General features: G+C 32.9%; 2 non-coding genes across 2 annotated transcripts; both read left to right on the top strand.

Annotated features, from left to right (window-relative positions):
- Positions 1 to 2,763: 2,763 nt before the first annotated feature.
- On the top strand, positions 2,764 to 2,882 carry LOC137923873 (5S ribosomal RNA). Its single transcript, XR_011107581.1, has one exon. It is a non-coding gene; the product is annotated as a 5S ribosomal RNA (ribosomal RNA).
- A 151-nt stretch (positions 2,883 to 3,033) lies between these two features.
- On the top strand, positions 3,034 to 3,152 carry LOC137923868 (5S ribosomal RNA). Its single transcript, XR_011107576.1, has one exon. It is a non-coding gene; the product is annotated as a 5S ribosomal RNA (ribosomal RNA).
- Positions 3,153 to 8,632: the final 5,480 nt, after the last annotated feature.

Here is an 8,632-nt window from a genome sequence, read left to right as displayed (position 1 = left end):
ACAGTTCAGTGTTGTTTTTCGAGTTATAAGATTAAGATCTACGATCAGTGATATAAAGTGACTATTTGCTATATTTTTGGACAGTGATTTCTTGAGCGATTTGGAGGCGTAGTTTGGATTAAGCGAAAGTATAATTTGTGTTAAAGAAGAGTGACCATATGATTTGTGAATAAAGGACTCCTTGTGAACAAGTGGTGTTTCATTTCGAGTCAGAACCCACAGTACGTAACAATAATAAACATGTAATTAATGTTTAAAAACTTCAATTCAATGATGTGATACATTATCTGTAAATTCTTAAAAAGAAACGTCACATACTAAACTCTGTGAATGTTAATGACATTATAAATATTTTCTTTGTAAGTTAAACCGAACGACCTTTTTCTTCTTCTTTTCAGCCGATAGATGTTCGCTGTAAGGTATGGGCCTCTCCCAAAAATCACCAATATGACTGGTCTTGCGCTGCCCGCATCCAGCACACCTAAACTATTGTGGCGTTCATTAGAACGCACCCAAATTTATTTTCTATGAACGCATCTGTTTTTGCATGCTCCTTTTACACTCAGTACATTTCGCCCTCTCTCTGACGCGCCACGCTCCGCACCGAGCGGACGTGTCGCTTCAACCGCTGTTCAACAAAGGAAATACTTGTAACTCAGATTGAGATTTATTGTTCTGTGATATTATAAGTTTCAATATCCGGCAAGTGTTTTTCTTTACATCGAATTATCTATTACGGGACGAGGGGCCCGTACTAACGACAACCCCTCACTATGTTATTTTCCCCCCTAGTAGAGGGCCGTAGTACCAATGCCGCATCTACTGGCTTGTGGTTGCCACACACAACAACCTTCTTAGAAAACAATTCAAATCAAGCTATGTACATGTATTCGTATGTAAATTATCAACTGTAGGCTGTGCAAATATGGTTACAATTGATTAAATGAATTTATTGCAATTAATGGTTTGCGGTTACTGTGAACAAAATCAAGAGTAATTGAAATTTGCTGATATAAATGGTATACAAGTGAAGTAGCCTCTAATTGTTACGTAACCTAAATGAATATTTGCTTGTTAATTTACAAGGGCTTGACTCATGACATAAAGGGATAGAAGGGAATGCCTACATTCCACATCCCACTATGAGGACATGTCTAATATTCGCATTTGCGCGAATTTCTTATAAGTGCTATGATAATTTGATACGGGTGCGATTGACATTTCTAGAGATTGATGAAACTGAAATTAATTTCTTAACCTACTTCTGTATAAATAAATAATAAAAAAATAAGATGTGATAAAGAGACAAAAATATGGGCAATTTAAAAAGAAAATTTTTAAAAAATTCTCTGTAAAGTCTAATGGAAAAGTTATCCAAGATATTGGGAAAAACAAATTTCATGTAAATTATTCATGAGAGCTTATCAACAGAAATGTAAAATTACTGTCGCTTCGAGAGAAATCTTAAATATCCCGAGGCTTTGCTTGTTTGCGTCTACATTATGATCCTTGATTAACGACAGCGTCATATAAGTAGGGTAATTTTTTTAATATTACGATCGAAAACTACGTAAATCAAAAAAGTTTTGATATTTATGTAAGGAATGCTGACGATTAATGGTGGTTACTTTGGAATTTCGATTGTATCAAAATTTAAAAATGTTCGAAATTTGAAATTCCTTATAATTCTTTTAATTTTTTTGGCTTTTTAATGAAATTATCATGTGTTATAGAAAAATTTATCTGAACTCCTAAAATTTTCGACATTTACATTGATTTATTTATAATTTTACGACTTCAAATTAAACCTATAACTTATCGAATTGTTTCATTGGCGTTAATAAATAGCTTTTACAAACAAGGCGCCTTTTAAAACACCTAGGTACGACTGGCATAATGAATTCAAGTGCGGTCGCTTAAATTTGAAGAGGGAAGAAAGAAGCGGTCGTCCTTTGACTACTGTTACAGAAAGAAAAACGTGCAACAACAGAGAATTTGATTCACCAAAATTTTAGAAATCAACACAATGAGTAAATTGGGTCAAGATTTATTGATATTTTTTTTTACACAAGCACTTTTGCGTTAGTAGGATTGTTTATACGTGGATACCTAACAATGTTTAGCTTAGTGTGATTTTTATACTCTATAATTTTAAACTAGCGCAAAGAAATATAGTTTTCATAGAGAGATGTTCAAATTTTAAAACACCCTTGCGGTAGCACCTGATCAAGCCTGGAAAAATTGTTTTGAAATTTGGTTTCGGTGTACAGAAATTTGTATAGACCCTAGTATAAACTTGTCATAAATATGTTAGTCATAAATATACATAATAAAGGCGTGCATTCATTATTCTTATGTATTACCGCAGGTTTTGGTAAGATAGATCTTTTATCTAATATTAAATAGAATAACCCAAAAATATAGTTATTTCGAAAATGTATTTCTTAGTCAATTGGAAGAGAAATGAATCATCAGCGTTGGGATACGAGAATGGGTTTCGTGTTTGAGCGATTACTAGAATATAATTATATTTGCGCAGGTGATTCCGTAGCCCCGGATAAGACAAGGTACGAACGAGGACAATAAATTGTGTTATACTATTCTTAGAGAGAAATAATAAACGTTGAATATATTTTGGGAAGTAATATGCTTAGTAAACTCAATCCATAAACTTTTATCGATTTTTCACACGAGATTATTATAAAAAATGAAGATTCCTCTCCGATGTCGCCTCTCGCGTTTGCGTTTCGAAGACGAACGGTCGCCAACGTCCATACCACGTTAAATACACCGGTTCTCGTCCGATCACCGAAGTTAAGCAACGTCGGGCGCGGTCAGTACTTGGATGGGTGACCGCCTGGGAACACCGCGTGATGTTGGCTTTTTTGGCTTTTCCTTTCGGCGGTTCCCTTGTAGCGCTCCAATATTCTCAATCCGTAAACTTTTATCGATTTTTCATACGAGATTATTATAAAATATGAAGATTTCTCTCCGATGTCGCCTCTCGCGTTTGCGTTTCGAAGACGAACGGTCGCCAACGTTCATACCACGTTGAATACACCGGTTCTCGTCCGATCACCGAAGTTAAGCAACGTCGGGCGCGGTCAGTACTTGGATGGGTGACCGCCTGGGAACACCGCGTGATGTTGGCTTTTTTGGCTTTTCCTTTCGGCGGTTTCCTTGTAGCGCTCCAATATTCTCAATCCGTAAACTTTTATCGATTTTTCATACGAGATTATTATAAAATATGAAGATTTCTCTCCGATGTCGCCTCTCGCGTTTGCGTTTCGAAGATGAACGGTCGCCAACGTCCATACCACGTTGAATACACCGGTTCTCGTCCGATCACCGAAGTTAAGCAATGTACTTTGTGAGTGGACATTCTACGCTGCACTTTCTATAATAGCACATCGAATCCACTCCGGAACCTATCATACTGTGTATTCGTTATAAAGTGTACTCGTTATGCTGTGTATAGTAATATTATGTTCTCACCGGGATACAGATGAATGTGTACAGATATACGATTCTTTCTTATGCTAATATAACGATCCTGCTACTGACAGGACCCATTGATTTCTTTGTATCACGCTTCTTATTGGATATCGATTTGTATTTAAATATCATATTTAAAACCTATTCTGATTGTAATATTTTTTAATACATTTTTCTATTTATATTTTGATAATATGTTTATAAATAATTTAAATGTGGAGATATTACTTTAAAATAATCTTATAACATTCAAAAAAAAATTGTATCGAAAAATGGTAGTAGTGAAACATAAAATTTGTAAAATGGCTCGCTACAGTGTTTCGTGGAAGCGAGAAAAATGAGACAAGTCGTTTTCATAGAGATTTTATTTTTGATTTTACAGCGTAATAAACTGTTTCGTAGCAATCGGGGAGCCTGCCATCTCTTAGTCTAGACGTCCACATGTGGACATTAAATCACTCAATTCCGGTTTACACTAAAAAGTAACACGTCTTGTATTTATTATTTTGTTTATTTTACTTTTAATAATTTAGAATATTTATAACTTTCTTTATTTTTGTGTAATAAAACGGATAACATGCAATAAGTGTTTTAAACTTTGATAGTAGGTGGTATTGTCACAACGTGTAATGTATAAACACAGTAAGTATCTCGCGATGCTGTAATATGTTGTGCGTAATGTAGCAAACTTTTATTATTATCATATCAACGAAGTACAAAGAAACTTCACGTCAAAGATATTGCAGTGATACATACGGTACGTTGAAATGGATATGTAACGAGTTGTATATAGGACCTATGATTGTTGTATGAAGTCGGATTTTATCGCCGGCAGAATTAAAAACTTTTTATGAATTAATATTCTAATAGCAAGACGCGCTAACATGTCCATCCTCATGAAACTCAATCTCAAGACCAGGCTGTCCAGAATATTATACCAAGGAGCCATAATTCTTCAAGAATTTGGCGGAGTTATTAAAAGGTTTAAACCTTCCCCGAAAGTTCTTACGGTGCCTTCCACGTCTGGATTGTTGGATCTAAGAATTATATCTTGAACTTCAAAGTAAGTTTACACTACTGCTACACGAATTTATACAAGGGCCGCCTAGGCTTTGGTAACTTTTCTGAGTAAGCTATAACAAGAATACAGTTCCTCCAGTTTCTGACATTACTCGGCATACAATTGCCTGTTTAATAAACCGTCTCAATAACGTTGGCAGAATGCAATTATAAGATTATCCTATATGGATTACGTTCGCAGTGATTGTTTCATTATCAGTAAACTTTAGCAATAAATTGTGATGTCACAAAGTGAAATGCACAATCTCAGTGCAGCATAATTATTTTTATCAAAAGTTAGGTCAAAGTCGATTTGTTAGAAATATTATGTGTTACATATCAACAACATAGTATAACGTACTTTCTTTTAGTAAATACTTTATAACTTTGCCTCATCTTGTAACCGCATAATAAAAAACTTAGCGATTACTACATTAAATAAAATGATATAGTATTCATATTTTTTCCAAACAATTAATCAGTTTTACCACGATTGCTGTTGGAACATAAAAATTTTTAGAAACCTCACTGTATACAGCCGTATTATATAGTTGGGTATTGCGAAGTTCACATTAATTGGGTTTTAAATTGGTACACATTAAGTATAGCAATAACAATAAATCATAACTTTGTACACGACAGTACAATCGTTATTAATCCTTTATATCAACTACTAACTGTTGCATTTCCCGCATTCCGGTAGAGAGAAGAAATTAATTTAGTATGTTGGAGACTTACTTTTTTATTTATTGATGAAATAAAAAATAAATAAATTTAATTTATGTTAACTGTCAATAACTGATATAGCTGTTAGACGATAATATAAATTTGCAGCGTGTGTACCCTAAAACGCGCAAACTATTCAATGCGTAGTTTCAATAGTCATCATATTCTCCAAAATTTAAAAGTTTTTATGCAATTTAATAATTTAACGGGAGTATAAGTATCTTCTACGATTTGTATGAAGTGTGAATCCCATAAAACAGATGAAGAGAATGAAATAAAGGAAAAAGGAAATTCATTCTCATGTTGTGTTGGCGGGCCCTAAAGAAATAAGGCTTTATTTGCATACTCGTATGTAAACAGAAAACTCCTACGTTCTCTTATTCGTATTATTATCCACTTTGGGTCATTTAAATTGATTATTAGATATTTTTACGTCCTGAGAAGAAGTCCTGAAAAGCCATATTTAAAAGTATCTAGAATTAAATTGATCTCCCATATAATAACACCTTTCTTCATAAAGTACGTGGTTCCGGGGGTTTCAAAGGGATCTAAGAGGAGCTTACAATCAAATCAGAGAATCGGCAAATTCAAGTGATAGTGGACACAGCACGCAGACGAATTATTCTTAAGGTTCTGGAATACAGAACGCGGTGGACAGACGAGCTTGTTAGGGTCGCCGGAAGGCAACGCAGGCGGTTCCCTACCAGCGGTAGATATTTTACGTATGAAATAATGATGTCATATGATGTGTTATTATCACATATTATATTATAAATAGAACTTTAAACTAAATAAACTTTTGCTCTCTAGTTAAACAGAAGCTAAATCAAAATCCACAAATTATAATACGATTCTGGTTAATAATTTTGATGAAATAAAACCGGGATTTTTTTTAATCACTGTACGTTTGTCAATTTATTTTATCGAATTAATTGTTATTGTTCGCCAAAAACCCATTCAATGCTTTGCCGGATGAGCGCCGTCGCTGAAGCGTCAAATATTCCCTTCAGCGATGAAAATTCACAAAAATTGGACGCACCAAAGCGGCAGCGTTCAAATTGAATTTGAAAGAGTGAGGATGAATGTTGAACTTTTTGTAGTCGTTAGCCGATTACACGGAATAGAAAATAACATACACAGACAACGGTAAACGAAATGCTATTGTATAAAGAACGAGGTCAGCGTTGAACGGATTTGTTTGACAACCTGAAATTAGTTTCGTTCGACGCTATATATCGAAGTGAATTGTATTGATTTTTAAACTGATACATATTAAATTCGAAGCTTATTTCGGTTGCGTTGGTATTTATACACATACCATAAAGGTCAAGGAAAACTTTTGTGAATTGATTTATTTTATTGATGTAAGAAAACAGCTCTGGTAATATACCTATCGATCCTTTCCAAAGAAACCGTTACAAATATAGATCCTAATATAACCTCTTTTAAATCTTCATTATTATTAATTAGTCCCGCAAATGTAGACGTCATTATCAAGGAATAAGGTAAAAAAGTTTATCGAAGAATAACTAATAAAAATCCTATGACAGGGTAAAAGATTCTTCAGTCATAGTACAGTATAGTATAAAAATATTTTATCTTAACTCAACTCTTTTTATTAAAATTACGATGCTCTTAGAATCCTGGTTGCTACATTTTAAGTTGATTGATACTATTACAGGGGATCTCAATAAGTAATAATAATTCTAGTTTTCTAAGATCGTATCCCTCTCTCTACTCTCTCTTTCCTTTTGGTGAAGTATACATGTGATCGCTAATGAGGATTGTTGCTTCAAATGAGAAAATAATTTTAGTACTTAATTATCATGCATATATTTTATACATTTAAGGTTAAATTTACGATTTATAATTATCAAGTTCATTAATTAATAAAACAAGGGAAGACAATTAGAATTAGCAGGAAACAATTGTATCTAATCCATCAATGTCGACGGAAGTGGCAGCGACGAGTGTTAGATTTTCGCTTATTTTTGCTTTGCCCAATATTTCAATATTTTTGTTGCAAATATATTTTTATCAAGTAAATTAAGTAATAAAATTTTAAAAGCGTAGTGTTAGTCTAGTTGTTGTGGTGGTCATTCTTGACGGTCCGAAATAAATAAATGAGTAAAGCTTTACATTTCTGATGTATGTTAAATACATCATCAGATAGTTATTTTAGTTATTTATATTTATTTAAAATCCTTTACTGTACACGCTAGGATACATTTAAATAGTTTCATAATAATAAACAAAAAATTACAACTGGAGGTCTAATCCCACAAGGCAATTTCGTACAGACAACCATAGTATGGAAACAGTAGAAGTATAAAAAATACAAAATATACATGTACATAAACATACATACATATGTATATGACATGTATACATATAATAAATAAGGTATAATATATATTACGGTATAATACTTATTATAAATTTAAAGCAATGATAAATAAAACTTCAAACTGATTTGGATCGCAATTGCCTCAGAAAGAAAAAGAAACAAAGGAAGAAAAAGAAATGAATTAGCGAATAAATAATCATGGGTCTAGTAAATAGTTTTTAACGATTACCTTCAAAATAGGATGTGACTTTCCACGTCTAATATTCAGCGGTTAATCATTCCACAATCTTTATTATCACATATTATATGTATGGATATTTTTTTATTACAGGCCAAATCATTAGGTTATTTAATAATAAGTATTCATTTTAAAATACGGATACTTTGTTACAGCGTAAGACTCAATAATCAGTTTAGACGATTTGTAAATAGAAGTATTGTATACTAATGAATAGAAAATATATCGAATTTGTGGGGAAACACAAAATGAAACGCTCCATTTGAAAATCATTTTGCTGAGAGGGTTTTAAATGTGTATGAACAGTTGAATAGGTTAACGTGTTTAGAATTGACTGAAATAAACCCTTTAAATAGAGGAACATTAGTCATTTAATAAATTCAATACTAATGAAACTAGCGAAGCGAGCGTTTAAAAACATTTCGTTATTTCACGAAATAACTCAAATGTTTGCTGTAATAGAGAAGTAAGTCACTAGTTACTTTTCTTCCATTTATCATTATTTCAGCCTTGGGAAGTCGAACTGCTGGACGTAGGAGCCCTCATTAATTTACAATAGAACTGGTAGAAAACGGCCTGCATTCAGTGTCTTTAATTGACCTTCATAAGGTCTTATATATACGCGCTTTTAAATGCGCGATGAATTCTAAAGTCGTTTCATGTAATACGATGTAATTTTTGTTAATGTAATATGATTATTAATTGAAATATTTCTCATGAATCAGTTACAAGTATTCAAAGATGAAAGAGCTTTCTTTTCCGGAAAA

Source organism: Battus philenor, unplaced genomic scaffold (genome assembly GCF_028537555.1).
Source record: "Battus philenor isolate CCGP_79_NKW_IND1 unplaced genomic scaffold, ilBatPhil1.0.hap1 SCAF_22, whole genome shotgun sequence".
Taxonomy (NCBI): domain Eukaryota; kingdom Metazoa; phylum Arthropoda; class Insecta; order Lepidoptera; family Papilionidae; genus Battus; species Battus philenor.
The sequence above is the reverse complement of the archived record's forward strand: the minus strand, read 5'-3'. Positions and strand labels throughout refer to the sequence as shown.